Source organism: Paroedura picta, chromosome 4 (genome assembly GCF_049243985.1).
Source record: "Paroedura picta isolate Pp20150507F chromosome 4, Ppicta_v3.0, whole genome shotgun sequence".
NCBI lineage: Eukaryota > Metazoa > Chordata > Lepidosauria > Squamata > Gekkonidae > Paroedura > Paroedura picta.
Window position 1 is genome coordinate 8,081,830 of NC_135372.1, and position 17,027 is coordinate 8,098,856.

The 17,027-nt window shown below is 43.6% G+C and overlaps 2 long non-coding RNA genes across 3 annotated transcripts in view; one reads left to right on the forward strand and one right to left on the reverse strand.

Moving 5' to 3' along the window:
- Positions 1-17,027, reverse strand: part of LOC143834839 (uncharacterized) — a 55,477-nt gene that overhangs the window by 35,157 nt on the left and 3,293 nt on the right. For both annotated transcript variants that reach the window (XR_013229910.1, XR_013229909.1), the window contains exons 2-4: positions 13,192-13,314; positions 12,397-12,518; positions 5,333-5,492 (exon numbers count right to left, since the gene is read on the reverse strand). This is a non-coding gene — a long non-coding RNA (uncharacterized LOC143834839). The remainder of the gene's footprint in view (positions 1-5,332; positions 5,493-12,396; positions 12,519-13,191; positions 13,315-17,027) is intronic.
- Positions 906-4,147, forward strand: LOC143834840 (uncharacterized). The gene is made up of 2 exons (XR_013229911.1): positions 906-1,736; positions 3,836-4,147. It is a non-coding gene; the product is annotated as an uncharacterized LOC143834840 (long non-coding RNA).

The window sequence follows — 17,027 nt, forward strand, 5'->3', positions numbered from 1 at the left end:
AGCATATCGCTCTACACAAGGAGCGCTGGCACAGCATGGGCAGATCCCACCATCTTGCAGCCAGCTGACCATGAGGGAGTTCCTGTCCAGGGGCTTCACCTGGAGCAACCATGTTATTCCCTCCTCAATTGAAACCCAAGTCCTACCTGCCTACTGGTCCCTTGGAAGTCACCAAATCAAGAAAAAGCTGACGTAATCGTATGTATCAACAAATTCTTCCTTTATTTTTACATCAGAGAGCTACAATGAGGTCTGGACTTACACCCTTTTTCAGCCACTGTCCTCTGTTGCTCTCCCCTTTTTTCAATAAATCTCCTGCAGTCCTGTGAAAGATGGTAGCGGTGGACTGATTTCTCCAACTAGAGCTCGAAGATAAGCAGAATTTAGCTCCTTTCAACTTATTTTATCAACTGTGCTTTGCCTCCTGGTCACTGACAGCAACTTAGCCAGCTGAGAGTTGTGTTTTGCAAATATTCTGTCCACAATCAGAGACCAGGAAGGGAGTGAATAGAGATAAAGCGCTAAAAAGCCCTGTAATGGGAGTTAGAAAACGCCAACACTCCCTCTCAGAGGAGAGAGATGAGTGCAGGGAAAAAGCTGAGAAGTGACTATTTCTTGAAAAATATGGATCCTGAAGCTGTCTTACGTGTTTTCCCCGTATCAAAAAGGTTCTTGGCTCTGAAGGAGGAGGCAGGGGGCTATTCCAGAGTTAATGATAGGATTTGAAGAAACTCCTGTACATTTGAAGTTAACAAATCCAGAGAAAAATACAAATGGATTGGAACTGTTAGCTAAACAGATGGCCTTGATTACCGACTGTTATTAATTTCCACATGAAACTAGACCAAATAAATAAAAATTTGGAGAAAGCTAATATACTCTTGAACACCCTTAGTGACAAAATTTGTTCTCAGTCACCAGAGAAACAGAATGCAAGAGCTCAGATCAGGGTCAGTAACAATCTAGCTTCACTTAAAGAAGCAACAAGAACTACAAAAGGAGAAGCCTTCTTGGGAAAACTCCTCTCTGATCCCAAAGACCCCCAGCTATGCATGGTAAAACAGCGGGCATAAATATTCACAGCCTTCAGTGAAGAAAGGTGGCCTTGCTTCTCAGCAACCTTAAAGCAAATGTGGGTAGATGGGACGGCAGAAGAGCTGTGCAGATTTGGGGCAAAAATAGTGTGGGGTTGGGGATTGCAAACATTCATTGGTTACTCAGTAAGAACTTCTTTAAAAGGCCAGCTGTATTTTTATGTAGTGGTCAGTGTAGTGGTTAGGAGGGCGGACTTCTAACCTGGCGAGCCGGGTTTGATTCTGCACTCCCCCACATGCAGCCAGCTGGGTGACCTTGGGCTTGCCACAGTACTGATAAAACTGTTCTGACCCAGTAGTAATCTCAGGACTCTCTCAGCCTCACCTCCCTTACAGGGTGACTCCTTCAGGTAGAGAAAAGCGGAATATAAGAATAAATTCTTCTTCTTCTTCAGTAATCTCAGGGCTCTCTCAGCCTCTCTTAGGGTGTCCTAATATTTCTCCTCTACCACTGTCTGTTTTATTTGCAGTCTCCTGAAGCTTGTGCTGGACTATGAGGTCAGATCCAACTTGGTGAGCCAGACCATCAGGAAGATGTATTATTTACCTGCTCTCAAAATGATAAAGCACTGATAAAGCTGTTCTGAGCAGTGATATCAGGGCTCTCTCAGCCTCACCTCCCTTACAGGGTGACTCCTTCAGGTAGAGAAAAGCGGAATATAAGAATAAATTCTTCTTCTTCTTCAGTAATCTCAGGGCTCTCTCAGCCTCACCTCCCTCACAGGGTGTCTGTTGTGGGGATAGGAAAGGGAAAGCTATTGGAAGCCACTTTGGGTAGGCAAAAGTGGCATATAAGAACCAACTCTTCTTCTATGTTTGACAGTCCAACCTCCCTACTTTTAAGCAGACGGGGATACTTAAAGAATTTCCAAATCTTTCCTATAAGGATCTTTTCAAATACTGAGGGGCTTTCCACACCGGGATCTTTGTAGCAAATTGGTTGCTGAATGAAAAATCGCCACTTAAAATAGTGGAATTCGTCGTTATGCATACCTGCCTTTGTAGTGGAATCCAGTTGCGTTTTGTAGCGTTTCCCACAGGCTTCCGGTCTCGGCAAAAATCGCTAGAAAGGAAGCGCTCTTGCCAAGCTCGTCCCGCCCCTGGCCGTCAAGCAGCCAATGGGCAGCCATTAGCATGCTCCCAAACAGCCCCTTTCCCTTTAAGAAAGTTAAAAAAAAAAAACACACACACACCCATTGCAACGAATCTGTGTTGATTCGTTGCAACGGAGAGACCCATCCAGCTGCCCGGTGTGTTTGAGCTGTCGTTTGATCGTTGCCACACTCCCTCCGAGTGAAAAAAAAAATCCCCCCCCACTCTCACGGGCCCGATTTTCGTGTAAAAAATAAAGGGAAAATACATCAGCAAACGGGCTTCTCTGTTGTTTGTGTCCAAAGTGTTGTTTGTGCTTAGTGACTCTGGGGAGGGACTGAAGCCGGGGAAGCCTCTAAACAGAAAGAGGCTTGCTGGTGCGTTTATCCCCGCTCGCTCGGAGAAAAAAAAATGGCGATCGCTTCGCCGGAAGATCAGAGGAGAGAGCCAGGGGGAGGGACTTTGTAGAAACTGCAACAATGTTAACGCACAGGTCTTTTTCGCTAGTGTTGCAGAGTGTATCGCTTTCCGGAGGGTGAATCCACTTTTGGGGATTTCCCTGAAAGCGCTACAAGGAAGCGCTTTTTGCGGATCGGTTTCAGGTGTGTGGCAGATTGTCAACAACATTGTGCATAACGGCAAATCAATAGCGTTTTCAATTGGCAACCATTGTGCGATTTTGAAGGCGTGCGAAAAGCCCCTGAATGTCCACCTTTATGTAAGTTAAAGATCTTCGGTTACAACCGAAGGTTTGTTAAAGGGACAGTAGAATGGGAGAAAGGAGAGAGGAAATAAACTGACCTCAAAATGTTCCTTAAAACTACTTCCTCCATTCCACAGAAATCAAAGTTGAAGATGCAGAAACCAACAGTAATCCAGCAGATTACAAGAACAAGAAGTCAGCTCTTTCTTTGTCACTGTACCAACAACTGCTTACTTCTTCCTTTAATCTATAAATTTATTGTATTCTATTGGGTGAAAGATGCCATATATATATCATTTTTAGCAGGTGTTCTTTGAATGTTAAACTTATGGTAAAGTTTAATCCCTAAGAAAAAATGAAGTTCCATTTTTGTTCATTTAGGACATTCCCTAATTTTTTATTCCATCTAATCTGAAAGTTATTTGAACTCCTCAAACTATTTTGTAGAAGGATAGAGACAATCTTCCTTGTAGAGACTTTGTGATATTAATGTTGCTTCAAATTCATTGAGAAGTCTTATAAGAACCTTTTTTTTTAATTAAGGAGTTTATATGATTTTTGACCTGATAGTATCCAAAAGGGGATATCTGTCTTTTGTTTTCTTCTGTTAAGTCAGTGTATGCAATTATTTTCTGCATTTTTATCCAAAAATTATATTTATCATGATCTAGATTATATATAAACCAAGATTGGTTACCAATGCTTCCTACAGTCATATCAGCTGTTATTGATGCAACTAAGGATTTATCTGGAATTATTTTATATCTAATTTGATCTCAGGCCTGTAATATGTTATCATATCATTTTGATTGTAATATTTTTTTTCTAATTTTCCCCCCATCCATAGCCATTTATTTAAAGGGAATTGGCCAAACTCCTATTTTATTTGATAGTCCATGCAACTTGAAACCATTAACTATGTTTTCTTCCACTGCCCTTTTTATAGGGAACCTCGTGCCAAGATTATTGAATCTCTGATTAGAGATATGAATGCTGAAGATGAAGAGGTTTGGATAAAAGGCTCCTTTACAGGAGATTACACTCCCACCACCTTCCAGGTTGCAAAGTACTGTGCAATTTTAATTAAGATCAGTCAACTAAGTATAGCTGCTGTATAGTTTTTATCTCTTGGTTCAACTGTTTTATTAACCATTAATTTTTACTCTAATTTTTACTCTAACCATTCATTTTTACTGTTTTATAGTTTTCTGTTATGGCTGGCAATTGCTGTAATAAAATTGGATTGGATCTGATAGAATCCTCTGTGTTTTGTATTCTTATATGAGTCTTACAGTGCTTTTAATATCAACCAGACCATTGGCTCTGTTGTACTGTAGATGCACATTTTGCAAAGTCAGCATCTTACCAAGATCCTCTCATATTTGCTCGGCACCTTGGAGGTGGCAGGTTATTGGGGAAGCCATATGACATTGGACTCTACTGGTTCCTCCCTGCCACTCAGAAATGAAATCCAACCAGGCAGCATTCACCTGGGGGCACCAATGTAGCCCACCATCCACACAACCTCTTATGGAGGCCCCTGCAAGTGGGGGAGACCAACATGTAGGCCTTGTTCACCCGCAATGGATCCACCTCCAAGAGCAACAGCCACCAGCTATGACAGTTAAGGAAGAGACATACATGAGCAATCAAAACACACACAACAGATTGCAGTATCAGTATAACAGCAGAATAATGATAATGATGGACACACCTGGGAATGGAAGGAATTGGAGGAATAGGAGTTTAGGATTATCTGACTGCCCTCTTTTGGATTACTGTTTATTTTTCTGTTTTATCGGATTTTTAGCTTGTATTTATGAAGTTATGTTTCTAACATTGTAAGCCGCCACAAGTCAGCATATCTGGGAATGGTGGGATAAACATTGAATGAACAATAATAATAATGCCACAATTATGAAATAATGATGAAAAGGAATCAATTCTAGTCCAGAAATAGGGTAGGAAGCTCCATAGCTAGCCCAGAGAAGGAAGAGGCCAGAAGTTAACACACAGCCCAATTTAAGGTCTGGCTGACCTGAGGTAATTTAGGCCCTCATCCCCATGTTGTACACCCATGTGTCTAGCATGTGTCTATACTGGGCGCACCAGCCTCTTAACCTGCCCCCTTCCTGCCTCTGCCAATGGGTAGGCCTCCTTCTCCTCCTAGCCTCCCGTCCCCCATGGCCGCAATCTGCTGCCTTAGTTAAGTCTTGGCCATGTTTCAAGTTTAATCCAAATACATATGAATGGGTACCAAGGCATTATGCATTAGGATGCTTAGGGCTGATCCTGCGTTGAGCAGGGCGTTGGACTAGATGGCCTGTATGGCCCCTTCCAACTCTAGGATTCTATGATTCTATGATTCTATGTGCCTTAGTTTGTCAGATCACACACTGTCACAGCCTAGCCAGATGTTTCAAGCAAAGAGTCAAAGTGATACCATGTTTCTCGGTCTTCCCAGTTCATTCCCAAGATCTTCATTTCAATTTTGCTGTTCCTAGTGGTGAACAAATCCACAAAAACCTCTCTTTCAGCCTATTTCTGCTTCTTTGCACAGATGGAGGCTTCTGGATTATTGGTGCATCATGTACAATTGGTGCCTATAAGGAACAGAAGAATCAGTGACAGCAACAAACATGAGATAGACTATTGTAATATCATTCTATGGAATCAAAAAGATGGAAAAATTGAACAGTTATATGCTTGTCTTTGCAGAGATCTACTTGAAGTAGCTTAAAACATATAACAAAGCCATTCAAACGCAATCATTAAAAAACAAACAAACCCCATTAAAACATAATACTTTGGCCACCTCATGAGAAGGAAGGACTCCCTGGAGAAGAGCCTAATGCTGGGAGTGATTGAGGGCAAAAGAAGAAGAAGAAGAAAAAGAAGAGTTGGTTCTTATATGCCACTTTTCCCTACCCGAAGGAGGCTTAAAGCGGCTTACAGTCGCTTTCCCATTCCTCTCCCAACAACAGACACCCTGTGAGGTGGGTGAGGCTGAGAGAGCTCTGATATTACTGCTCGGTCAGAACAGCTCTATCAGTGCCGTGGCGAGCCCAAGGTCACCCAACTGGCTGCATGTGGGGGAGTGCAGAATCGAACCCGGCATGCCAGATTAGAAGTCTGCACTCCTAATCACTACACCAAACTGGCTCTCTACACCAAAAGAAGAAGGGGATGACAGAGAATGAGGTGGCTGGATGGAGTCACTGAAGCAGTAGGTGCAAACTTAAATGGACTCCGGGGAATGGTAGGGGACAGAAAGGCCTGGAGGATCATTGTCCATGGGGTCGCGATGGGTTGGACACGACTTCGCACCTAACAACAACAACAGAGCATAAATAGCTTGCGCCAAACTAAACCAAGGGCGATACAATTATCCTTGGGCCAGAACCCCCTGAGTTAAAATCCTGGGCAACAAATAATATTTTATCCCAGTGGCTAAAACAAAGTAAGTGTCATGAACCAAGGTTAGTCTCTCATAAGAGGCAAGACAACTGAGATATTCTTTATAGAAAAGAGTTCAGAGTTGTTTTATTAAATCCAAGAAGATACATCTGAAAGTAACATGAGAGAAGTTGACTGCTAAGAACAACTGGCTAGGCCAGACTTGCAGTACCTCCTTGCCACCTGCCATATGCTATTCCCATGGCTGAAGGGCTTTTATCTTCAAAGGACAATCAGAACAAAGCAAAATCTACACTTTTACCAAAAGGTGGCCAAAGGGTGGCTAGAAATACTCCCTAGAATCAGAACATGCAGAACAAGGGGTAGCATCATGAAGGACACTCTCTGCTTCCTGGGAACAGGCCACCGTGTTTGTGTGTGTGCTGTCAGCTGAAACAGAGGGAGAAAAATCAGGGAAACAAAATTTGAACCTGATGGCTCCTGGTACATTGGTTTGCTTTTTTACTTGGATCCATGGCATGTTCAACAAAATCAGAGTCCAGTAGCACCTTTAAGACCAACAAAGATTTATTCAAGGCGTGAGCTTTCGAGTGCAAGCACTCTTCCTCAGACTATCAACTACCATCATGACAGTGAGAATATAAAGCAAAAATTAATTCTGTTACATTAGTAAACTGTTTCACACATCCAAATACAGCCATAGGATAATTCTTTACCAAAACAGCCAATCAGTCCCATCAAATTCAGTTGTAGTTCACAAAAACATAGGAGAAATAAAACTGTTTGACAGTGATCAAAGGTTCCCACCTCACCATTTTCTGCTGGCCCCATCTGAACTACAACTGAATTCAAACCTGGGTCACTGTCCAGCACTTTTATGCACTGGACTGCTCTGGCTGTTTTCATATTCTGTTTTCCACTTGTTTTTCTCTGAGATTCCGATCAGATGATCTTGATCCAGTTTCGCCACTCAGAAAGTTTCGCCACTCAAATACTAATATCTCAGTTTCTGCTCTTAATTCACTCAGATGTAAATACAAAAATCTTCTTAAGCAAAAGAAACTGGATCATTCAAAACAATTATGGCAAGAATTAAGTAAGACTGTTACAGAGAAGAATGAGACACGCTTTTGGCAACTCATTTCTTCTGGTTTCGGTAGGCCTCATTTACAATTAGATGTCCAAATTTCTGGTAAGGATCTTTTAGAAACATCTTTAGCAGTTCTCATTCCAATTCCTTGAATGATGGCCCTCAAGCACAAATCCCCCAAATTTTACCAGCTTGGCCCCAAGTAACTGAATCGGAAATCAAAAACTTATTCTATCATTAACAGGAGGAAAATTTCCAGGGGAGGACATGATTCCCCCAGACTTGTATAAATCCTTTCCGGACTGGTGGGCTCCAGTATTAGTCAAGATATTTACTCAAATACATGATCCAGTTCTATGAACCATCAGGTACGTTGCATTTCTCTTTTCCGCAAGATGTTAGTACTTGATCCTGGATTGCCCTGTGTCCATCTGTTTGATTTGATGCCTCACTCCCACCAGCAGAATAACAAAGATTCCCTGGTTGTACGAAGGGATAAGATGGGGGATTTTCGCCTACCAAGTAATAATAATAGTAATAGTAGTAATATTATTAAGAACACTATGGGATTTTATTGTGTTTTTATTCTTTTACTATCTGTAAACCGCCGTAAGCCCACCCGGGAATGGCGGTATATAAATCCAAATATGAATGAATGAATGAATGAATGAATGAATGAATGAATGAATGAATGAATTCTCCAAGTGCACATACATGAGGAATAAAAAGATTTTATAAAAATAAAAACTGAAGGAATCAAAAGCTGTGGCCACCTGCGCATGCTCAGAACTTTGTGCTAAGATGGAATGTTTTTATTATTATTATTATTATTTATTTATGTACCCCCCGTCCCTTGCGGCTCAGGGTGGTTCATAGAGAACTCGAATGCAATATGACAGAAACAACACATTCTGCGAATCAGACTCAGCAACTGCATCCACATCTGCACTGGATTTAGTTGCACTGGATGAGTTCAAATCCCCTGGTCCAGATGAAATGCACCCGAGAGCGCTCAAAGAACTTTCCAGAGAACTTGCACAGCCCTTGTCCATCATCTTCGGAACCTCTTTAAGGACTGGAGATGTCCTGGAGGACTGGAAGAGAGCAAACGTTATTCCGATCTTCAAAAAAGGGAGGAAGGATGACCTGGGAAACTACAGACCAGTGAGTCTGACCTCTGTTGTGGGGAAGATAATGGAGCAGATATTAAAGGGAGCGATCTGCAAACATCTGGAGGACAATTTGGTGATCCAAGGAAGTCAGCATGGATTTGTCTCCAACAGGTCCTGTCAGACCAACCTGGTTTCCTTTTTTGACCAAGTGACAGGTTTGTTGGATTGTGGAAATTCGGTTGATGTTGTTTACTTGGATTTTAGTAAAGCTTTTGACAAGGTTTCCCATGATGTTCTGATGGATAAGTTGAAGGACTGCAATCTGGATTTTCAGACAGTTACGTGGATAGGGAATTGGTTAGAGAACCGCACTCAAAGAGTTGTCGTCAATGGTGTTTCATCAGACTGGAGGGAGGTGAGTATCGGGGTACCTCAGGGCTCAGGGCTTGGTCCGGTACTTTTTAACATATTTATTAATGATCTAGATGAGGGGGTGGAGGAACTACTCATCAAGTTTGCAGATGACACCAAATTGGGAGGACTGGCAAATACTCCAGAAGATAGAGACAAGAGTTCAACGAGATCTGAACACAATGGGAAAATGGGCAAATGAGAACAAGATGCAATTTAATAAAGATAAGTGTAAAGTTCTGCATCTGGGTCAGAAAAATGAAAAGCATGCCTACTGGATGGGGGATACGCTTCTAGGTAGCACTGTGTGTGAACGAGACCTTGGGGTACTTGTGGATTGTAAACTAAACATGAGCAGGCAGTGTGATGCAGCGGTAAAAAAGGCGAATGCCATTTTGGGCTGTATCAACAGGGGCATCACATCAAAATCACAAGATGTCATAGTCCCATTGTATACGGCACTGGTCAGACCACACCTGGAGTATTGTGTGCAGTTCTGGAGGCCTCACTTCAAGAAGGACGTCGATAAAATTGAAAGCGTACAGAGGAGAGCGACGAAGATGATCTGGGGCCAAGGGACCAAGCCCTATGAAGATAGGCTGAGGGACTTGGGAATGTTCAGCCTGGAGAAAAGGAGGTTGAGAGGAGACATGATAGCCCTCTTTAAGTATTTGAAAGGTTGTCATTTGGAGGACGGCAGGATGCTGTTCCCATTGGCTGCAGAGGAGAGGACACGCAGTAATAGGTTTAAACTACAAGTACAACGATATAGGCTAGATATCAGGGGGAAAAAATTCACAGTCAGAGTAGTTCAGCAGTGGAATAGGTACAACAGCTACCAAACTGGGAGAGTGGACTACTCTAACTACAGCTACAGTGCCCCCCCGAACAAAATACTGAAATAAAGAACTGTAAAACTCAACACTGAAAGAAAGAACTGTAAAAATCAACTTTTAAAAGAAACACAACCCCAAGAAGAAAAGGCAAACAATGTTGCCCCTCAGATAAAAGAAGAAAGAAACACTAGGAGAAACAGTAATTCCCAAAGCACCCCCAAAACCCACCCCACCCCACCCACAGAAACCAAAAGAATAGTTTGGAAAAGTGAAGGCAAAAGGGAAAAAAAAGATCAGAGTCCTTCAGTCAAACCGTTGCTGTCCTACAAGCAGCCAGAGCGAGCAAGCTTCAGCTGGCAGGAGGCTTGCAGAAGCATTGTAACAATTGCTTTTATTTCAGTGACCATATATACCCACGGATAAGCTGAGGAGCACTTTTTCAGTGTGATACTGTGCTGAAAAACTCGACTTGTACATGAGTATATACAGTACGTTGAGGGATTGGGGAGGGGGGGGAACTGTGAGTTTGAAATTTTAAGTTTTGTAGTTGTGCCCAGAATGTTTCTGTTTTTATGAGGTTACTTTTACACTCTTTTAGCCAACATGTTTAAAAACCAATTCCAGCATTTGCCAGATGCTATTATGACAAGGCCTGTTTCTGAAAGATAAACAGGAACCAGCTATGTGGAACTTTTTTTAAATTGCAGTTGTTCCTGCCGCAATAAACGTTTATGGCAAACATTATGAACATAAACAGATCACTGTGAATGAGGGACATGAGGAGGAAATCTCTTAAATCTTCTTATGGTAAATCTTTCCTTAAAGGCGCATTCTGAAACTAATTGTGTCCGAGCCACATTAAATAGGAGTCATTGTTTTTCAAAGTGATTCTTGGTCACTTGACCTCCAATCTGTGTATCATATATAAGCATAGTAGAGAGTAATGAATCCTTCGTTCCATGCCTTTTTCATTCTAGAACTCTTTTCCTCCTAAATTCCACCTAGGAAAAAATGAAGTTCTAAAATTTCTAAAATTATTTCTGGAATGAGACTTTGCCTCTGCAGATGTGGCAAAACATGTGCTTTGCAGGCAAATGGTCCTTGGGTCAATCTCCAGAGGTTGGCTAAGCCCTTTCCCTGCCTGAGACAGTCAGAGGAGGCAAGACTAAGTTAGGTGTAGCCAGAGATTTGCACCTTCTCTCCAAGCAGAAGGTCCATAGGTTCAATTGATTGCATCTTCAGGTACAGGATTTCAGGAGCTAAGAAAATAACTTCTCCTGGCCGAGACTCTAGAAAGCTGCTATCATCACAGAGGACAAAGTATTGGTCTAGGGCCATTGGTCTAATACTTATGAGTCTGGTCAGGACCCAAACCAGTCAAATACAATGGAACAATCAAATGGGGACCCAAACACCTTCCTCATCAATTGGTTAACAAAGTTACCTCCGCCCACCTTCATAGAAAGCTAATTGGTCCAGCTAGAACCAATTCCTCCTCTACCATTCCAGAAAACAGAGGTTTGAAGGAATTAAGACTAGAAAGATTTCCAGAAGAAGCTTCCTTGACCTGGCTTGATTGGGTCAATGGGAGGAGAAAGGGAGAAGATAAAACTCCTTGAAGCAAACAGGAATGTCTGTTTTGTGCTGAATCCATCAGAGCAGACAGAGCTCTAAACCAGGGGTAGTCAAACTGTGGCCCTCCAGATGTCAATGGACAACGATACAACGATATAGGCTAGATATCAGGAAAAATCTTTTCACAGTCAGAGTAGTTCAGCAGTGGAATAGGCTGCCTAAGGAGGTGGTGAGCTCCCCCTCACTGGCAGCCTTCAAGCAAAGGTTGGATACTCACTTTTCTTGGATGCTTTAGGATGCTTAGGGCTGATCCTGCGTTGAGCAGGGGGTTGGACTAGATGGCCTGTATGGCCCCTTCCAACTCTATGATTCTATGATTCTATAGGGGCTCTTGGGAATTGTAGTCCATGAACTTCTGGAGGGCCGCAGTTTGACTACACCTGCTCTGAACAATGGTCTGCAGGAGGCAACCACTGACCATGTGCTGATCTGTATTGCAGAAAGTTGCAAGTGTTGAGATCTATAACATCCTAACCTAACGATCCTGTCCTATTTTTCAACATATGATAAGGCATATATAGAGACAGGAACAGAGGAACTGCATGTTAAACTTTTCTGTTGAATCCCTTGCTCGGGCTGGTGCTGTGCTAAAAGTATGTTTGTGAACCTTTTCTTATATTTTTTTCATAAACACTTTATAACTTTTGATGCTGGTAGTAGTTCTCTAGACCACATAGACCTCCCCTGTCTCAGACACAGTACTGTAAAAAGAGTGCCAGGGGGAAGGACAGCAGGGGTGTACAAATTGTCCCTGTGGTGACCACATCCTGGAAAGTAGGAGACATAGAGGCAAGGCCTCTGAACTGGGAAGGAAAGTTGGGAGTTCTGAGCCTCCCAGTGGGTGATTCCTTATGAAGGTCATGTGATGCTGGTGGGTAATCCAAGGGAGAAAGAAAAGCCTCTCCAGGAATTGGGCTGGGTGAAACAGGGCCCACAGGCCAGAGCAAGCCTATTCCACCGAACCACAGAAGCATTATGTTGTTATATATCTGTGAGCGCAAAGTACCACAGGATGGTCTTGTCTGCCTGGACTTGTCTCTTCTTTCAGCCTGTTCCAATGAAATCGCTCAGCCCTCAAACACAAGAAGCCTGTCCAATTGTTCCATTGTGCGGAAGACAGGTGGCAACCTAAAAACAAATATTTACACTGGATTTTAACGTCATTTAATTGTAACTTGTGTGAGCTGACTATTGAATGACAACTTGGATCAAAGACAGGACACAAATTCAGTGTGTCTGATTAAGTTCTCTGGTTTTAAGCAATGGGAGAATTTAGTAGCGCCTAAATTGTGCTCAAAGTCCCTGGTTTGCATCAGAATCTCTGTCCTGGGGATCTCTAGAATTAATCTAGTGCTGTGGTTACGAGGAGGAGCATAGATTGGGGAGGCCCAGGTTCAAATCCCCACTTAGCTTACTCGGTAGGGTTGCCAAACGAACACGGCTACGATGAAACCATCGGTACACCAACATCATTTCCTGCACAAACCCAGAAGTGACCACCTTGGGGCAATGCTCTAGCATTTTCCTAAAACTCAATGAACAACCTAGCTAACCTATTATTGGCTGACTTTGGGCCAGTTTCAATCTCTCTGTACAACCCCCCCCCCCCCGGGGTTATTATGTAAGGCAGGGGTAGTCAACCTATGGTCCTCCAGATGTCCATGGACTACAATTCCCATGAGAATTGTAGTCCATGGACATCTGGAGGTCCACAAGTTGACTACCCCTGATATAAGGGGTAGTGCAGAGCTCCTTGGTAGAAAGGTGGGGTAAATAAATTATTATTATTTAGATTTATTACCTGCCACTCACAAACAGTTCATGATGGGTTACAATTGTCCAGTATAATTGTTAAGTCTGCAGGTTCAGTGATCAGAGACTCCAGTTCTTCAGAAGAGCTCTTTTTATTTAGGAACTCCAGCAACTAACAAGAAAATCCAATAAAACCCCTATTAAAAACTCTGGACATAAAACATAACACAACTCAACCAGTCATAAAACAAAAAGATTTGACGGAGAAACTCCACCCTTAAATCTCGTCCCCCCCCCCCCAATATAAACTCCTTGACGGGTGGGAAGAGGGTGCAGATGGAACCCGCAAGCTGCCATTCACACTGCTGTATCCTGGAAGGGGGCCCATATAGCTCTTCCTTGCTGCACCGGCCTCAACCATAGACCTGGTGGAGGAGCTCCGTTTTGCAGGATATTACAGATACAGCCATTGCTGCTGTTAGTGAGATATCCTTGTGGTTTTCAGAATGCATCGACAGCAAAGCAAGCTGAACCTAATGGCCAGGATAACAATAAGTAGTCAATAATGTATCTGCGGAATTTATCTCCTTCTGAAATCTGGTATAGCTAGGAAAATGTCTAACCATCACTCCTACACTCAGCCTGCCACAGATATGTGTTCCACCGATGCAACTAGTTATTTGGGTTACTCTTTCTTTACATTACTGGCATGGGTGCCCGTTGATAACACATGACAGGAGAAGAAGAAGAGGAAGAGTTGTTTTTATACCCCACTTTTCACTGCCCGAAGGGGTCTCAAAGCTGCTGCTGATAAGCCTTCCCCATATGTACAATTGTATCACAATGCTCTTTGTGGTATTTAGCCAATGCACATTTCTGCATTCGGGTGAAGCAACAAACAAGAACATTTTTAGGAAACCGTACAAGACAACAGCTCTTACTGTTTCCCCCCACCCACGGGCCTGTATTGTGCTGCTAAGCTTCTGTGCTGTGACAAGGCAGGACTGTACCACACCGCCTCCCCTCCCCTCTGAGAATGAGAGCTCAGCTGGGGTGGGACTGGGCGGAGGGTTTCACCTACTCTGTGACTAAACAAACTGTCTTTCACCTCATTCAGCATCAGAAAGGCAGGATGAGAACAATGGCAGCCATCGAGGTTCCCTCCACCCTCTCTTGTCTTCTTTTGTGAGATATTTCAGTTTGGGAGCAGCTGTCCTCTTCACCTGTCTCTGCCCCTCCTAGGAGCTCCCCTCAACACCCAGGCACCACTGGCTTGCGATTGCATGAGCTCCAAACATATAAACAAGCCCACAGTGGTCAGCAGAAGGTCACTGTCATCTCTGGGGAGGCGGTTTTAGAAGCAGCCCCCTTCTTAAGTACTGGGAAGCAAGAGCCGAACATCGAACATCGTAGCAGGCCCTCCTCTGCCAATCCAACCGAGGACAAGCGGGGAAAGCAGGTGGCTCAAACTACAACTGGAAAGCAAGCCAAAGGAGCCGGTGGTGTGATGAAGCCCTGGGGGGGGGGGCTACATGATAGGTGTTCAAATATTTAGGCAGGAAGGAGAAGGAGGGGCTGATTCTGCATACCTGGCGCTTCCTGTACGGGAGAAGGTTGCTTCCACCTCTGAGGCTTAAGATGGGGATTCTCTGCATACCTGGCGCTTCCTGAAGGACCCTTTGCCTGTGCCACCTGAAATCTGAAACCCTGAGAGGACAGAGCAGAGGACGGAGGGCGACTGATGAAGCAGTGTTCAGTTCAAGGGCCAAAACAGATGGGATGAGCAGGATTGCCCATCTGCTCAAGGCAAACTGCATGCCCTTCTTCTGTTTGGATCGGGCAAAGGGGATTTCACAACCCATCTCACTTTTGTGAAGTTAACCATGTTCCTGACACTTTGTTTTTGTTTTTTGTTTTTTTGGTGTGTGTGTGTGTGGGGGGAACCTTTCTTTTAAATAATAGGCTTTCCCCTCCTATTTTTATTTATTTATTTTTATTTTTTAATTATTTGATGATGATGAATAACAACAACAACAACAACAACAACAACAATAGCCAGCTTGGTGTCGTGGTAAGGAGCGCAGACTTCTAATCTGGTGAGCCGGGTTTGATTCCCCACTACTCCACATGCAGCCAGCTGGGTGACCTTGAGCCAGTCACAGCACTGATTCTGACGGAGCAGGAATATCGGGGCTCTCTCAGCCTCACTTCCCTCACAGGGTGTCTGTTGTGGGGAGAGGAAAGGGAAGGCAACTATAAGCCGCTTTGAGACTCCTTCGGGTAGGGAAAAGCGGCATATAAGAACCAACTCTTCTTCTTCTTCTTCAGTAATATCAGGGCTCTCTCAGCCTCACCCACCCCACAGGGTGTCTGTTTTGGGGGGAGGAAAGGGAAGGCAATTGGAAGCTGCTTTGAGACTCCTTTGGGTAAAGAAAAGTGGCATATAAGAACCAACTCTCCTTCTTCTTCAGTAATATCAGGGCTCTCTCAGCCTCACCCACCTCACAGGGTGTCTGTTGTGGGGAGAGGAAAGGGAAGGCAACTATAAGCCGCTTTGAGCCTCCTTCGGGTAGAGAAAAGCGGCATATAAGAACCAACTCTTCTTCTTCTTCAGTAATTTATTTATTTGTTTATTTATTTGTTTGTTTGTTTATTTATTTATTTATGTTTCTATTTATATCCCACTGCTCCCAGCAAACTGGCTCATTGCGGGCCATGCTAAAACCCCCAAGAAAACATACAATATGGTCCCATTAAAATACTCATTAAAAAACCCTTATGGCGGTGACCATTCCAAATCCCCTAGTGCTTGCTATGGCTGTACTCCAAGCGGCAGTGGAGGTGGAGGTTTAAGCTACGTCCAAGAACCACTCCTCTCCCAACCAGTCTTGCAGGTGGCAGAGAAATGGCTTTAACAAGCCCAGGACACATAGATACGAATCTCTGAAGGGTTCCTGAGGGACATGCGCTTTGCAAAGAAACAGGACAGGGCTGAAAAATATGTGGGAGACAATGCTAAGCTTGCGTGGGAGCTGATCAGCAGTATTTCCTCGTATTGTTTGTTTTTCACTCAAGGCATTTTGTATAAATAAAATTGAGTATATGTAGAAGAAAAAGAAGAAGAAGTGGAGGAGGAAGAGGAAAAAGATTATTTTATTTGTAACATCCATAAATGAGCCTCTTGTGGCGCAGAGTGGTAAGGCAGCCGTCTGAAAGCTTTGCCCATAAGGCTGGGAGTTCAATCCCAGCAGCCGGCTCAAGGTTGACTCAGCCTTCCATCCTTCCGAGGTTGGTAAAATGAGTACCCAGCTTGCTGGGGGGTAAACGGTAATGACTGGGGAAGGCACTGGCAAACCACCCCGTATTGAGTCTGCCATGAAAACGCTAGAGGGCGTCACCCCAAGGGTCAGACATGACTCGGTGCTTGCACAGGGGATACCTTTACCTTTACCTTTAACATCCATAAAATCAGCAGCCAGTCAAAAATTTTAACCTGCCCAACATACCCAGTCAGCCCATCTAAACTACCCAGACAGGACAGTGCTCTAGAAGGGGGACGATATTCCAATTTCTCCTTCTGCTAGTGCATCCCTAGGGCCATTCCGCACCAGGATCTATGTAGCAAATTGGTTGCAGAACGAAAAAACGTCATTTTAAATAGTGGAATGGGTCGTTATGCATACCTGCCTTTGTAGTGGAATCCAGTTGCGTTTCTATCGTTTCCCACAGGTTTTCCGTCTCGGCAAAAATCGCTAGCCAGGAAGTGATTTTGCCGAGCTTTGTCCCGCTCCTGGCTGTCAAGCAGCCAATGGGCGGCCGTTATCATGCTCCCAAAAAGCCCCCTTCCCTTTAAGAAAGGTTTTAAAAAAAAATCACACACGTTGC